Consider the following 17,213-nt stretch of genomic DNA (forward strand, 5'->3'; position numbering starts at 1 on the left):
ACAGAACATGCATGATGGACGTTATCTCATTGAACTACTCATAGCCAACATCTCAAAGAAAATCTTGTCTTAACTTCAGGGACAAGAGAAAGCTGTGGGTCTAGGGTTGCCAACCCTCCCGGATTGGCTGGGAGTCTCCTGGAATCAGCCTCAATCTCCCGGTGGCTATTGAAAGCAATACAGGAGATTTTAATAGACCACTAAAGTTCTGGTCGGCGGCACAGTGGGGCTAAGGCAGGCTCTCTATCTGCCCTGGCTCTGTGCGGCTCCCGGAAGCAACCACATGTCCCTCTGGCTTCTAGGCGCAGGGCGGTCAGGCAGTTCTGCGTGCTGCCCCTGCCTTCAGGCACCGCCCCCATAGCTCCCACTGGCCGCGGCTCCCAGCCAATGGGAGTTGTGGAGTCTGTGCTTGGGGAACCAAATTCCCTCCCAGAGCCCACACCCTGCATCCCTCCTGCACCCCAATCCCCTGTCCCAGCCCTGAGCCCCTCCTGCACCCAAGTTCGCCCCCAGAGTCTGCACCCTGCACCTCCTCCTGCACCGCAAACCCCTGCCCCAAGCTCAGCCTGGAGCTCCCTCCCACACTCTGAACCCTGAGGCCCCCCCCTCCAGTCCAGAGCCCGCACCCCCTCCCACACCCCAACCCCCCACCCCCTGGTGAAAATGAGTGAGGGTAGGGGAGAGCAAGCGACAGAGGGAGGAGGGAATGGAGTGAGCAGGGGGAGGGACCTCAGAGAAGGGGCAGGACAGGGGCGGGGCCTCGGGGAAGGGGGTAGGGTGGGGTGAGGGAAAAGGGTGTTTGTGTTTGTGCAATTAGACAGTTGGCAACCCTATGTGGGTCCCATACAGTCAGGGACTGTCCTTTGTGTTCGGTGTGCTCTGAAAACTCTCTTTTTTTCATTTAAATACTCATTAAGGCCTCTATCCTCCAAACAGTTATGGACTTTACTTTCTTTTGTGAACAGTTCCATTGAACTCAATGAAACTATTCGGGTTAATAAGAATGTACCTAGGGGTACGTCTACACGCAGCAAAAAACCCACAACAGCAAGTCCCAGAGCCCAGTTCAACTGACACAAACTCATGCAAGGTTAAAAATAGCAGTGTTGACATTTGGGTTCAGACTGGAAAAACCCAGTGAGGAGTAGGTGAGTCTCAGAGCCAGGCTCCAGCCCAAGCTTGAATGTCTACACCGATATTTTTAGCCCCACAAGTGTGACCCCTATGAGTCCAAGTCATTTGACCCAGGCTCTGAGACTCCCTGCTGTGGGTTGGGTTTTTTTTTCTTCTTTTTCTGTGTAGACATATCCTTGGTTATTACCTAATCATGGGGTCAAAAGGGTTGTTTATGCACAAATTTGCACCAGTTTAGTTAAATTGGTACAAATCCCCGTGTGAGTACTTTAGGTTTAAGAGTGACTTATTTTGGTTTAGCTTAAACCTGTTCCTAATTGATTTAAGATAAACCAAAATAAGCCTGATTTAAATCAAAATAAGAGTGTCCACACAGACTTCTGTACCAATTTAACTAAACCGTTTAAAAATCTCACCTTTAGGCTATGTCTTCATTGTACAAAAAAGATGTATTTTTGCCTCAAGATCAGGGGTGAAAGTAGGCCAGTATGGGCCAGTACGGTGTACCGGTAAGAAGTGGCCACCGGTACCAGCCCGTATGCAGCCAACGTTAAAATGATGCCGCGGCAGCACTTTAACATTGCTGCCCCTTTTGTCTTCCCCTCCCCCGGGTCTGGCCCACCAATGGGGAGGGGAGGGGGTAAAAAGGGCAGCTGCCCTGGGGCCTGGAGATTTAAAAGGACCCGGGGCTCCTGGTTGTCACCGCCACTACCACAGCAATGGCCGGAGCCCTGGGGCCTTTTAAATTGCTGCTGGAGCCCTGGGAGGGGTGGGCCAGGGAGCATGGATGGGCTGTCTGAGGGAAGCTGACCCTCCAGCCCCGCCCTTTCCACCTGAGGCCCTGCCCCTTTTGGGGGCCCGGAGCTGGTCCCCGTACCGGTAATTCGTCTGTGCTACTTTCATCCTGATCAAGATACATAACTCAAGATTGCTATCTCAATGTAAAGTCCTAGTGGGGACAAGACACAGATAGTTTTTACCTCAGTGTAGCTAGTTGAGGTCATTTGTACACCCCCTATCTGGGGTTTACCTCAGCTAGCTGCATTGAGGTTAAAACTACCTGGGCTTTGTCTCCACTAAGATTTGACATTGAGATATCTATCTTGAGTTAGGAATCTTGACATAAAAACAGACCTTTTATAGCCATGAAGGCATCTCCTTAGTTACATTGGTCCAACTCTGCATATAGAGAAGGCCCAACTTTCCATCCTTTCAGTGACCACAATATCACCATCAGAAACTAAACTGTTGTTCTGCTGCCCAACTATCCCAACCTTGCAGAAAAGTCCCTCCAGGAAAGCAATATCATCAGCCTGAAGTGTTAATTCATTCACCCTCATCGTTTCAATTAGATGGATGCACTTCCTCAATCTTTATCCCATTCTCCTCAATGAAGTGTCAAATTAAGAAAAAAGTTTGAACCATTTAAAGGCTATTTTTAAAAATATGGTTAATTTCTTCTGCCCCAGACCTCTTGTATTTAAAAAACCAAGATAATCAAATACAAAAACCAGTTGGCACAGTTAAAAAAGTTGGAAAATGAAAAATTCCTACAGAAATATTGATTTATCATGCATGTATCCTGCATGTTTAATTTTTGTGATATATATTTTTATAACTTAAACAGAAATATATTAAGCTGCTACATATTTAACAAGAAAAACAGAAATAGAAAATCTTATGTATTTGCAAAATAACGAGGCTAATATTAGTGTAGAAAGGTGACCTTTGCCATTTTCTCACTGTTAAAATATACATTTTAAATGCATCATCTTAATGGTAAATTAACATATGCATTTGCAGTTAAAGCATAAAGTTTGTTACACAGAGAACTTCTGAATCCTTCATGAAGAAAGGCACTGTTATAAATGCAATGTATTATTATCGCTGTTAATATGTTAACAAGAACAGTTTTAAAGGAGGTGAACTATTTGTTCAATCAATATTGCTTTAACCACAATCAATATCTACGTACAATATTAATGGGATTGAATCCAATCCATAACAATGTCGAAGTCCAACTGAATTCCATTTATAATGCATTAACAGCAGGAAAAGAGAGATAATTTTTGAAGTGTAGAATGTTTGTATTTTGCCCAATTTGTATGATGTTCCTATACAAGGCCCTTTTTTGTAGCATACAACTCACCCACTTTCAGAGATGCACACCATTTTGAATGCTAGTAGAGCACCACATTTATGACAAAATATAATCAAATAATGTTCCTGGAATATATGGTAAAAAATACTTGTTTTATGCCACGAAGCTGGGATAGTCTATGGCCCTCACAGACATTTCTACGATTTAGAAACCCGAAGGCTAGAAGAAAATTTCCTGAGTCTACCATACATGATTAATTTTTCAATTTGCTGCAGGTAAAAAGAAGCAAAGTGTTTAATTTCCAGGTTTGACGGAATGTTTGCAATGCCATGAAGTGACATTCAGATCAGAAATATGGAGTGGAAAATGTTTGATGGACCATGGCTAGATTAGTTTGTCAGCACTACCATATTTATGACACTTTTTTCTTAAAAAGAGAAGTTATTTTCTATCAACCAATCCTCTCTTGTGTGCTGTTTATTTAAGAGTCATGGTGGGTTGGATTTAAACAAATACTCCCAGTGGCTTTATAACAAGCATTCCTCTAAGTCTTGTTCACTTCGTTGTGTCTAATCCCAAAAGTATTAAGGAAATTCTAGCAATAAAAGTCCTTTCTCCCCACATGCACTGCCAAAGTGATTTGCAATTATAACTGATAACTAGGGCTATTGTTTTGTTACTGTAAATGTTACTGCATTTTTTAAAGGAAAAATTATAAGTTGGTCTTAGTGAAAAGGGCAAAATCACTGAAATTAGGGTTACCATACGTCCGGATTTTCCCGGACATGTCCGGCTTTTGGGGGCTCAAATCCCCGTCCGGGGGGAAATCCCCAAAAGCCGGGCATGTCCGGGAAAATCGGGAGGTCAGCCGGGCCGGCGGGGAGCCGGGTCAGCCGGGCCCGCGGGGAGCCGGGCCGGCGGGGAGCCGGGTCAGCTGGGCCCGCGGGGAGCCGGGCCGGCGGGGAGCCGGGTCAGCCGGGCCCGCGGGGAGCCGGGTCCGCGGGGAGCCGGGTCGGCCGGGCCGGCGGGGAGCCGGGGGAGCCGAGCCGGCGGGGAGCCGGGCCGGCGGGGAGCCGGGTCAGCCGGGCCCGCGGGGAGCCGGGCCGGCGGGGAGCCGGGTCAGCCGGGCCCGCGGGGAGCCGGGCCCGCGGGGAGCCGGGCCAGCGGGGAGCCGGGTCAGCCGGGCCCGCGGGGAGCCGGGCCGGCGGGGAGCCGGGTCAGCCGGGCCCGCAGGGAGCCGGGCCCGCAGGGCCAGGAGCCGGGGGGTGCGCCGGGCCACCGGGGGCCGGCAGTGCTGGGCGGGCCGGGGGTGGTCGGCCGGGGCCGGTACCCCAGGGCCCGAGCTGACCCAGGCTGGAAACGCCGGGGGGCCAGCCTGGGCCGCGCCTCCTCCCCCCACAGCCCCCTTACCTGCTTCAGGCTTCCCGCGAATCAAATATTCGCGGGAAGCAGGGGAGGGGGCGGAGACTTTGGGGAGGGGGCGGGGTTGGGCGGGGCTGGGGGCGGGGCCGTGGGCCGTGGAGTGTCCTCCATTTGGAGGCACAAAATATGGTAACCCTACTGAAATTGTTTTTAAAAAGTCAAAGGCATTGCTTTGAATTCAAGTAACCCTTATCATCTCAGTTTTCTGCAAATAGCTAGGACTGTGTTTGTGCGGTAATAACTGTGTTGAATACAGTAACTGACATACGAGAAACAAATTCTGGAAAACCATCTTTTAGGCCCTGATTCAGGACAGAATGTAAGCATGTGCTTAAGTCCATAGTTGTTCAGGAACTCACTTAAGCATCTGCTTAACTTTAAGCATGCTCCTCCCTGCTGTAAGTAAGCAACCTCAGAGCTGCTCTAATTTTATCTCTAATGCAGTAGCCCCCAAGGGAGCAACTCCCTCGTTGGATACATCCCTGACACATCCCCTACACTGGGAAGATCTACACTCTCTAGGGAATTCTCTTATGCCAGTGGCATTCTCCAGGGGACATTTCTGCCATCCATTGGGTCCATTTATACCTCTGCAGTGGTACAGAGCTGGACTGAAAAATCACCTTCCTGGCCCTCAATCTGTAATTCTACCCCGGGTGCTAAAGTTTAGCCCTCAACCAAAATAAGGGTGGGGGGAAGATATTTTTTTAAAAGGTGGAGCTTTAGACTGGGTTTATTATGGTTGTCTCTGCTTGCAATAGGCATCATCTTGAGTTACTATACATAGATAAATAAAGCTCCCATTTACACATATTCCAGAGCTCACCTCCCTCCACTAAAAATAGAAAAGTTTCCAATGTGCTTGAACCAAATCCTGGGATCAAGCAAGCCAAACTTTGGAATGTTCAGATTCTCGACATGTTGAACCCCTCTCTATTTCATACACCAAAAGAGAGAAAATAAAATCTGATGGCTCCTCTGCTGTAAACTGCAAAAAGCATGAATGAATTGTATTCCCCCACTCTCTAATATTGCCATTTTCATATCCTGTGTATGGTGAGTTTGTGATGCATCTGCAGAAGCAGCACATGACCTCACATTCCAGAGAAATCTGTGATATGCACTAGGCAGCTTGAGAAACATCATAGTCCCTGAGTCCATACCACTTCTAGAGCTGGAAGGGTTAATGGGATGTGAAGTAGCTATTGACAAATTGTAAAGATTCAGAGATGTTGCAACCAGTCCAGCAAGAAAAGAGATCTGTTAAGACATCGTGCATTATTGGTTTAATGGTTTGTACACCAAAGGGAAGGTCAAAACTTTTCTTGTTATAGGTCATTGGGGTTGGCACAGAATCTGATCACGCTGATCTCACCCTTGAGAAAATTCTTAATAATTTCCTCCTAACATTTCAAGAAATCAAAGACTTTCCATGACACTGCTTCCTTCTGGCATACCATGTCTATAATATGGCATGTTCTGTACTGTGTGGGGATAAACTGCATGGATATAAGTTTAATATCTGTTCTATTTGAACCCCAACTGCATCCTGCATGTTCAGTTAATTAGACAGCTCAGTTTTACATAGCTCACTGAAATGGCAGTTCACTATGTTAACAACATCTAAAATCAAAATGTCCACCACAGTATGGAAACGCTTGAGAAGTTGCATAGATCTGTCTTGAGAGAGAAACTCACCTACACAATGAAAATAGCTAGGAGAAATACACTGAAAGATGGTGCCCTCCATACTCTTCAGCAGCAGCCAACATATAACAAGATCATGCTCACGCTTTGGTTGACCAATAGCTTTTATGTTTCTTTTCTTCTCCCTCCCCACAATCCTCTGTGATCATTAAGCTGTTCTGGTATGTACTTGCAGTCTTACTATATGTTCTGCACAGTTCAGTTCCATGAAAATCTTGGTTTAATCTCAGTCCATGAACAAATACAAGCCTGCATACATTCTACCTGTTGCTTGACCTCTCTTGCACAAATTTATGTTTGCATATGATCAGGGCTGGCCACAGATCTTGTGACACTCTATATTTGTTGGGTCCCAGCTCCCTACACACGTACCACTGGGTTCTTCCCACTGCATGGGCCAGGAATCCAAGAAGTAGAGCTGAAGCATAACTTTTCCATATGGGGAACATGGGTGGATAGTTAGGAAATGTAATCTCTGCCATAGCCTAGTGGTACCAGAATCAGGAGGACATAGCCAGCTCTAGGCACAAGCAGACTAAGCAATTGCTTAGGGGCCCAAGCAGCTCAAGGTGGCCACCTATTCACTTTTTATTATAAGAACTTGCCTGTTTTAGTATTGCGGGGGGCAGGATATTCCTGGTTAGGGCCCCAATGGGCTAGCACTGGCTCTGCCGTTGGAGTTGCAGCTAGGGAACTGAAAAGGAGACTGTCTGGTAGGTTGACTTTTATCTGCAGTGCAGTATCCCTGGAGGTGCTTGGCATTATATGGCTCTATAGGCCATAAAGATCAACTATTAACCTTCTCTACATATGCAGGTGTCTGTACTGCATAGTATTATATGGCCATAGCATTATATGGCTACATAAGCTATATAGACCTACTACTAGCCTATTGTACTACTACTGTATAAGACACATGCAGATTAAGTTAAATCTTGAACAGCTTTCAGGGATATAGTCACAACTCAGTTTGTGGGGTGGGGGCTTGGGATTTAATTAGAATTAGCTTGTTCTGACAAATCATTTAAAGATACTTGACAGCTCTGCCATCTGACTTGATTTACATGTATGTTACAAAACTTTTCTCAGCCTCTCTACGTGTACATTAGTCCATCACGTGACAAATAAAGCTTTAATGGGCCTCTTACACTGAAGGACTGTGTCAAGGGTAAGCCCCAAATTTGACTTCCCCTTGTTTATATTTCAGCGCCTTGGTATGCTCATGTGTTGCTGGAATACAGAATCTAACTGCTTTAAAACTGAAAAAGGGTTAGCCTAGAAACAGTACTTAAAAGGTACGATTAAGGAAATTTTCCATAACTTTTCAGAACAGACTTCAACTACGTTGTCAGCAAATGCCAAGTTAAATATTACTTCTGATCTCTGATGGCAGTCACTGATTCCTTCCTGACATGCACACCTGCCTTTTTCCAGCAGCACCATTTTCACATCTAGCCTTATGACTGGGTGGCATTATTAGGACTAAGCTAGAACCAACAAACTTCTGTGAGACATAACATTGCACTGGTAGAGAATGGCTTCAGCTCTCTGTGTCAAGTGGCCAAGTTGATGCCATAGGGCCAGATCCAAAGGCCACTGAAGTCAATGGAAAGACTTTAAGGGGCTTTGGGTCAAGCCCATAATTTTCAATTCCTCATCTTTGGCATCTCTGTGTTGCCATCTCGATGTCTAGCTTAATCATAAAAGGAAAAGAGCTCCTGAAAGGTTGTTGGTATTTATAACTCACCAACCCAAGGCACCGAATGCAGTGGGAGCAAAATGTAGGCCAAGTTGTGGGTGAACACAGGGAGGACTCTACAGTAGATCAGAGAAGCATCTTCAGAGGTGTGGCAGGGCTGAGCCGGGGAGGGCCAGTTTATTCATCACTACGTATGCAGGCCTAAACACCTCTGTACTCCCTCAGCTGCTACTACCATCCACTGAATGCAGTAGAGACAGCCATCTTGACTAGATGAAACAGTGTGTGGAAAATGTTCCTATAACATAAATAAAACAGACTGTATAAATTCTAAAGTTCTTTATTCTCTCAACACACATCTATACTCAACTGTTATTAACCTAATTGAATATGATACCTCTTATTAAGAACAAAGTATAACAGCACCTTATTTGGAAATCTTTCATGCTGCTTACATTTGACTTAGTAGGAAACGTTTATCTGTTTTCCCCCATTATACTCATACTTCTTAGAATATTTTTGTATCCACTGTTGCCAGAATACCAAGGATCCCTTGATGCAACTCCAATACTGCACATTATGCTATTCTTCATTTTTAAATGCATCTTTTAATGATAAATTGTTTTAAAAGTGCAGCTCCTACCTGCTTAGGCCAGTTGTTCACTATTATCTCCATTTTGCCCTATCTTTAATTACCATTAAATTAATGGACAGTGGGGGTGGAGAGGAGGCCGAGCGGTACATGCAACCCAGGAAAACTAAACAATTGTCCTTGGATTAGGTCTTATCAACTCAGAAAAATATTATGTTTAATATTAAATTGATGGAAGCCGAGGACAGTGAATGTCTGGTCTTTCCAAACCAGCCATCTTCATGGGTAATAGGCTGTACTGCACATCCATACTTCTGCCTACAATATTTTCCGTGTTCTTCCCTTTTTGTAGCTTTTATAGACACAATACCAAAAGGATTAGTGATGATCTCCCAGTAGGCTTGATGATAGAAAAATACACTGACCTAATCTCTGTTTTGACAGAGTTGTTTACTAAAGGAGTCACAATTCTCTGTATCCTTTACAATGCATCCATCATTTCTTAGACTCTCTGCACTGAAAGCATCCAGGCAGAAATTTCTAACACATCATCACAGTATTAGTTCATTTGTCTTAAATCAACTGATGGTTCTCATCACAGGCTGTGCTTGGATTCTGCGCATGAAGACCAGAGATAAAGAGGTCCAAGAACACCAAGAATACCTCTTGAATATCAACCCAGTCTTCCCTCCCTGTAGTCAGAATGTGAATTGATGCCAGACTTCAAATAGGATGCTGTATTAAATCTCTCTTTCTTTGAACACTTTAAGACTATGCTAAGTTAGTGATCATTCACTTTCCTAACTCAGGTCTTGATCCTGCAATGTTCTGAGCTATACTGAGAGGTATCAGTTCCCACACAGAAGTACTCAGTGCCTTGGAGGATTAAACCCTCAATACAAAGTTCCTGGCAGAAGTGACGGATGAGTGATCTGATTCAGCTAAAAATACCTGAATCTTTATCAAAACCTTGAACAGAATCTGATCCAGACATTGTTTGAGCTTAAAAACACTGTAGTTAAATGAGTTCCTTTTTAAAAAAAATTAACTATTGTTTCCACATTTGTATGGGATTACTGGATTCACCAGAAGTACCAAAATCCTGTGAAAACATTCTTTTGGCATTTAGTGTTTGACTGCTGACAGAAAATATTTAAATGTGGTGAGAACCTGGTCTCAAGAAATATCCAGCCTGATATCCTGATCCAAGAGGTTGCTTTTGAGCTTCAGTCAAGCCCTGTGCACTTATGGGCTGATGATGGCCTGTTGTCACGGCACAGGCTTTATGCGTTACTGGCTCATCACCTTTAGCTTGCCGGTCTGATGGCAATGCAAAGATTTCTCAAAAGAGGTCTCTGAGTCATCTTTTCTAGCTTGTTGAGGTATTATTAAGTTCTGGGTATCTGATCTCACTTGCCCAGCTGCTTTAGCATGCTTGACTCATGTCAAAGCACAAGCCTTTGGGTACGTCTATACTTACCCGCTGGTTCAGCGGCAAGCAATCGATCTTCTGGGATCGATTTATTGCGTCTTGTCTAGACGCGATAAATCGATCCCGGAAGTGCTCGCCATCGACGCCGGTAATCCTGCTCCGCGAGAGGAGTAGGTGGAGTTGACGGGGGAGCCTGCCTGCCGCACGTGGACCCACGGTAACTACCTTTAAGTTCGAACTAAGATACTTCGACTTCAGCTACGTTATTCACGTAGCTGAAGTTGCGTATCTTAGTTCGAACTGGGGGCTTACTGTGGACCAGCCCTTTGTAACGTCTCTTGCTCGGTATCTCTAGCTTGGTGGGCTGAAACCAAGCTTTTGTGAAGTTACTGGCAGAGCCCCTTGGTCTGGTCTTATGTCAAAGTACAGGCCTTTTGACAGGGCATTAGGTAAACAGCTGGAGTTTTCTTGGGCTTTTGTGAAGGTTGAGACTTCTGAAAGGTGTCTGGTTCAGAACATCTCCCTTGCTGGTCTCATGTCAAGGGACAGGCTTAAAATCTACAGTTTGCTAGTCTGATGAAGGCACAGATCTCTGTGAGATTGCTGGCTCAAAACCTGTAGCTTGCTAAGGTATAGGTCTCAGGAGTCATTGGATCAGTAACTCCAGTTGGTGGGTTGATAAGAAGGTACAAATTTCTATGAGGACTCTGGTTCAGCTCCACTGGCTTGCTAGAATGATGCCAAAGCAAAGGCCTTTGTGAGTTCTTTTGCTCAGCAGCTCTAACTTGCTTGGATCATGTCAAAAAAACAGGTCTCTGAAATTACTGACTTGGCTGTAGCCACTGCCTTTAAACTTAATTTGTTTCTCAATTGTTTTTTGCATAGAATTTGTGATCAGGGCAGGAATCACATTCCTAGATAGGTAGAATCATTATGACATGGAAAGACTATAAAAGGTTATTGCAAACTCCCATAGTTTAAATCCTGGAATTTGCTTGACACTTTGCATTAAATATTCTAAAGGAAAATGGTTTTATTATTTTTAACTGTGGGGAAAATATCTTTGTTTCGACTGAATCGGGAACACTAACTCATTTTGGAACAGAAACGGAGGCTTACAGAGATATGTTGGCAATGATTCTCTAGCTACACTGGTGTAAATCAGAAGTCTCTCCATCAATATCACAGGAGTTACACCAGTGAAAAACTAGTGTGAGAGGATTATTAGGTCAAAGCTATCATCTAACTAGATGCATATGTTTAGACATACTGGGAAAGGAGTTCTCAGAGGCTAAGGTTGCATGGGGCTTTTGTGAATGTTATCTATGTGGGAGGAGAATTTTATCTAAGGAGTCTCAGATCAGAGGGCCAGATTTTCTGCTCCAATCTGGCTGTGCAAAGAATTCCAAATCTGATTGTAGCTAGCCATCTGAGAGTTCCCTCAATGTGTGGGTGGGTAGAACTCTCAGCCAACTCACACACCATTCACCATGGCAGCAACCGGGGCTGTACCAAGCTGGCATAAGTTAAAGCAGCCATGGCTGGTGCAGATTCTCTCTAAGAATCAGGGAACCATAACTGGTTTCCTGACAATCCTCTATGCCTGATTTCACACAACCACTGAGATCTCGGCACAAGACAGCATCTGATCTGGAATCTATGATTTACCAATTGAGTAATTAAGAACAGGGAACCTTCCGTTGAATGCTGTCTCTCTTACTTTTCCAATCCTACTTGCTCCACCTTATTGCTTTGGAGTCTCGAGGATTGGGAGCAGTGAAACAAATGTGAGCTGGTTTAGTGCTCCCCACTTTACCAGTGCACTTGGTTGTGTGAAATTTCTTATGTTAACAAAAGGGAACAAACTGATAAACTGATAAACATTCCAGGATAGCAAATAAATGATCCTGTGTTTGTACAACTGTGCTCAGTACAATATGTATATGCTGTGAAGTCACTGGTAGCACTTTAAAGGCAAAAAAGGTGAGCGGGGCAGTGCTAAATATGTAGGCCCTGATTGGACAGATTGAAGATGGGGGACCTGGTTTGGGCTCCCTGACCTAGGGCTGCTCAACCCAGGCACAAGTTAGAGCTGTACAAGGATAGCTCTGACTTACACCAGTAGAAGATCAGACTTAGCAGGACACTGTTCCACTAAGCCCACTCCCCTCACTGCCCACCCAGTCTACTCCTCACCCCCGACATGCCCTTCCTGCCCTCACACAGGGGATAATGGGGGTGGTGACTGGTGCAGCCACCTCTGCCAGATTTTCACTACCAGCAAGTTACCTTGCACAAGGATAATTCTCTACTAGTTATCACCATTGTCTCACAGCCACTTTGGGCTGCTGATGCACTGCAAAGTGCCTCCATCAGAGGGAGAATCCATCCCTTGAGGTTTTGTTGTACAGTGACAGGTAGAGGTTGAGTGTCCAGCCCGTGCTGAAGGGGATGAAAATGTTTGAGAGCACCTGCAAAGAGCATGCACCCTCCATATGCCACAGAAAACATATCCTGGGACTTCATGTGCTGTTCTGTGGGAGTGGATTGGGGGCAGAAGGGCAGGGGAGGACTTTGCGTGAGGACGGTGGATTAGTCACCTGCACAAATCCACCAGCCGTTGCCTCTAATGAACCAGAAGTGCAGGAGCCATGGGATCTATGCAGGCTGATGGCTGTATGAGCACACACATATAAGTTTCCCTCTCAGTACCCTGCCTGGTGAGGAGCATTCCTTTATTCCAGGGCCCCCACCACATAGTCTAACTACTCAACTTATATGGGGGAAGAATTTTCCTCTTATAGAGCCAACCTAAAGTGGCACAGCATGTTCCTTGTAACTATATAGTCTAGCAAATATATTGTTGCTCTCACCATAGGTACTTACTCAACAGCTTTCTGGGTCAAAAGTACATAAATCCCACATTCTCTAATTAGGACTCTTCAATATCTAGTACAGTCAGGTTTCTGCAAAATGCTACACCACCAGTATATGACCTGCTGATTTAATGAGTGCTTGTCTTTCCCCCAGTATGAAAGGCAATTTAGTTTAGAGTTAAATGTGATCAGACTAGATTAGCCATTTCAGACTCAGTACCAATATTACTAATGATAAATTAAATAGAGTATTTGATGAAAAAAATTAATTAACATTGGATCTCAAAATGAATTTTGTCCATTGATTTTATAACTTTTACATATCCCAAATGTCCATTATTCTGCACTAGTAGAAACTCCTCCTGGCTTGTGGTGGAGGGGCCATACTATCGCTGCATGGCAGGGCCAGAGTGCACAGAGGTGTGCAGAAGAGATTCCACAGTGGCCCCCTCCATGAGTATGTATAGGGGTGCTTTTGTCTGGCAAGACGAGTGCTGAGGACATGGCCAATGGGTCTGTGAACAGCATGAATCCACTTGCCATGCACTTTGCCTTCAGGGGAAAGAATAGGCTGCAGACAAGCTGGAGAGGTGTCCTGGCTTCAGGTTCAGGGAGGGAATCTACCTCTGATTTGGACCCCCGTATAAAGCCTGTTTACGCAGTGGCTAACAATTTCATCCAAAGGATCCCGCTCTTCCTGCTTAGATAACAGGCATAATCCTGTCAATCTATTCCCTGTTCATTTGTATACAAGCTTATAAAACAATGCAAAAAAGAGCTAAATATACTGGACCAGTTTATCCTTAAAATAATCTGAAGTCAATGGCTTTCAGCTTAATTTCAGCTGAAATGCACGTGAAAGCCCCAATCTTGCAAACACTCATGAATGTGCTTACTTTCAAGCATGGGCAGAGTCCCTTTGATTTCAATAGATGTATGCCAATTTACATCAGCTAAGGATCTGGTCCACAGTTCAAATGGGTGCTAATGAAAGGGTGATAGGAATTATATTCATTATTATTATTATTATTTTATTTGCATTACCATAGCTCCTGGAAGCCCTAGTTATGGATCAGGACCCACATTGTGCTAGATGCTGCACAAATGAATTTAAAATAACTAAGAGTGCAGGAGTTTATCCTTATAGTAAGAACCAGCATCTGAAAGCTTTCTCCAACATTTCTAACAGGAAGCAAATTGTTATATTATTTGCAAACACAGATAATTAATTGGAATCCCATCAATAAACAAAGTCCAGAGGAGATACGAGGGTAGCATAACAAGATAAAAGGTAAAAAAAAGATAAGCCATTTTAACAAACCACAGGTTACCATAATGATTTCTTATCACTTTATGTTAATAGCAAAGATCAAACAAGTGCCACTTTAAAAGTATAATAATGAAAGTCTATGCAGTATAAAGAACTCAAAAATGTTGACACCTAATGGAAACAGAAGATAAGTCCATCTTGTTTAACTTGTTAATAAATGTCATTCCTTTACTAAAGGCCATATGCTTGTAATGATCTCTAATTAATAACGGGGCTGCTATGACGAATAATATCCAGAGACAGTTTTGGTAGAAGGAGCTTGCCAGTGCCATTCAGTCCCATCCATTCTTCCCTTCTGCACACTCCCGGAAATTTTCTGGAGAGAGATACATTAGGCCCGAACCCTTTCCCAACAAATGGACACAGTCCTTACCTGACCAAATATGTTTCCCTTGTCTGGTCATTCTGAAGGATCAATACTGGGAGTAACACAGATCACTCAAGTTCTGTTGTTTGAGTGTTGTATAACCTAAACCTAACTTGAGATCTGAAGCAAAACTGCTCCTTTAAGGCACAGCCCTGGATAGATGTGGAGGGCCTAAGAGGGAGGAGTGGTATCACTGCAGCGAGAGCTGTAGGAGGAATGCTAGTTCATGCAGCCAGAATCCTTCCAGGGAAATGCTGCTGCAGTTTCAGCTCTGCTACCTTTGGGCATGCTGCACCATGTGCTCCTTCCCTGCTCCCATTCAGCTTTGTTGAGTGGTGTGGAGGGAAGGAGTTGAGGCAATAATCATGTTTTTACAATCACCTCACTTGGACCTCTGTGCAGTAAAGAATTAAAATATGTATCTAACTTTACTCATGCATTTAGTCCTGCTGACTTCCCTGGGACTACTGATGTGTGTAAAGACAAGCACATCCATCAGTACCTTGCAGAATCAGGGTTTAGTGTGGCCAGCAGCACCATCATGGAACAATGCTTGCACTGCCTCTTCCACGTAATGGCTGGTTCTGGTGCAACCGCTCACAGTGGTGAGGACTCCTTTCACACTCTCCCCAACCCTTTGTACACCTACGCAGTGTCAGTGACAAAGCAACCCTTTTTTTTTGTTAACCACTTCATATATTTGTAGCAGTCATATTTACTTCTTATTTCATTGTATGTACTGAAATTGTGTAGGTGGTCAGAAACCAGAATTTCCATTCCATGGGAAATGCTGACACTTTGAAAAATAATTTGTTCTAAATCAGAACCAGTTGCCGAAATGTCAACATTTCCTGCTCAATGAAAATTCAAACAATTTTCAATTTGGAGCCCATTAGAAAGTTTTGTTTTGATAAAGTTGAAATGTTTCATTGTAATAGGGTAAAAGCATGTTGTTTCAATAAGGTAAAATATATTGTCTAGACATTTTGATTGATTTTGTTTTGATTTTTATATTAAATAAAAAATATTAAATACAATTATTTACATATAATATGAATATTAATATTACCACTTTAATATAAAAGTCCAAACTAAATGAATCAAAAAGATAAAGTAAAAAAAGAACTGTTTTTACCTCATTGAAATGACTTTTTCCTGCAGAAAATTGACACATTCCTGTGAAACATACATTTAAATGAAATTGCATCTTTCAATGAAAACTTGTTTTGTTGCAAATGTTTCAACCAGCTCTAGTTTATGCGCTTTGAGCAATTTGTCACATACTGTAGGCGAATGTTTGCCCAATGGTCTGGATTAACATGTTAGTGTACAGGTAAAAGGGTAGTATCAGAGGAGTAGCCGTGTTAGTCTGGATCTGTAAAAAGCGACAAAGAGTCCTGATGAAGTGGGTATTCACCCACGAAAGCTTAGGCTCCAATACGTCTGTTAGGTCTTGGCTACACTCGCGAGTGTAGTCGCGCCGCCAGCGCTGCAAGTACTCCACCTCTCCGAGGGGAATAGCTTGCAGCGCTGCGAGAGAGCGTGCAGCGCTGCAGGCGGTGATTACACTGGCGCTTTACAGCGCTGCACTCACTGCGCTCGGGGGGGGGGGCGTGTTTTTTCACACCCCTGAGCACAGCAAGTGCAGCGCTGTGAATTGCCAGTGTAGCCAAGGCCTTAGTCTATAAGGTGCCACAGGACTCTTTGTCGCTTTTTACAAGTATAAGGATATGCACTCAAAGAAACCCAAAGAACTCACTAGGCTAAGAGTGTTTGAGTCAAAGAGGAATTGTGTCTACTCTGAGCTCCTAATAAAACATCAAAAACATTAGTTTGTAAAAACTAAAAGTCAAAATGGGCTTTGTTATTTCTTAATGAAACAAGGATGTTTTATCTCTTCAGAAAGTTTACTCATATTTATTAAAATTTCAATAAAATTGTAGCATTTAAAGTATATCTATTTCATGGGTTTGACCAGGTGTCTGGCATTCCATGAAAATTTTCTGCCATCTTGGGATCTAACCCAAAATTCCCTAATGTCAGTTGAAAACCTTGCCTAACACAGCATCCTGTTTGGCTCTTGATTGCCGTGGAGGAAGTTGACTGCAATTCCCAAGCAGCCACCTGAGCAGCTGACAGCTTCAAATAAATACATTCAAGCAATGTACATATACTCTGTAAAATTAAAATATTATCAGGTATTTTCATGCACTACTAGCCAAACCGCGTGTTGACTTATTGAAATCCATGATTTGAATACTGATACTGCATCAGGTATAACACAGTTCAATGGCTGGAAGTTGAAGCAGACAAATTCAGACTGGAAATAAGGCAAAGAATTTTAACAGTGAGAATAATTAACCATTGGAACAATTTACCAAGGGTCATAGTGGATTCTCTGTCAGTGGTAATTTTTAAATCAAGATTGGATGTTTTTCTAAAAGATACGCTCTAGTAATTATTTTGAGAAAGTTCTATAACCTGTGTTATCCAGGAGGTTAGACTAAATGATCATAATGGTTCCTTCTGGCTTTGGAATCTATGAACCAGATT

The 17,213-nt window shown here is 43.7% G+C and overlaps 1 long non-coding RNA gene across 1 annotated transcript in view; it reads right to left on the reverse strand.

Moving 5' to 3' along the window:
* Nucleotides 1-14,895, reverse strand: part of LOC122174860 (uncharacterized) — a 46,131-nt gene extending 31,236 nt beyond the window's left edge. The window contains exon 1 of the long non-coding RNA XR_006172178.2: nt 14,667-14,895. This is a non-coding gene — a long non-coding RNA (uncharacterized LOC122174860). The remainder of the gene's footprint in view (nt 1-14,666) is intronic.
* Nucleotides 14,896-17,213: the final 2,318 nt, after the last annotated feature.

This window comes from Chrysemys picta, chromosome 4, assembly GCF_011386835.1.
Source record: "Chrysemys picta bellii isolate R12L10 chromosome 4, ASM1138683v2, whole genome shotgun sequence".
Lineage (NCBI taxonomy): Eukaryota > Metazoa > Chordata > Testudines > Emydidae > Chrysemys > Chrysemys picta.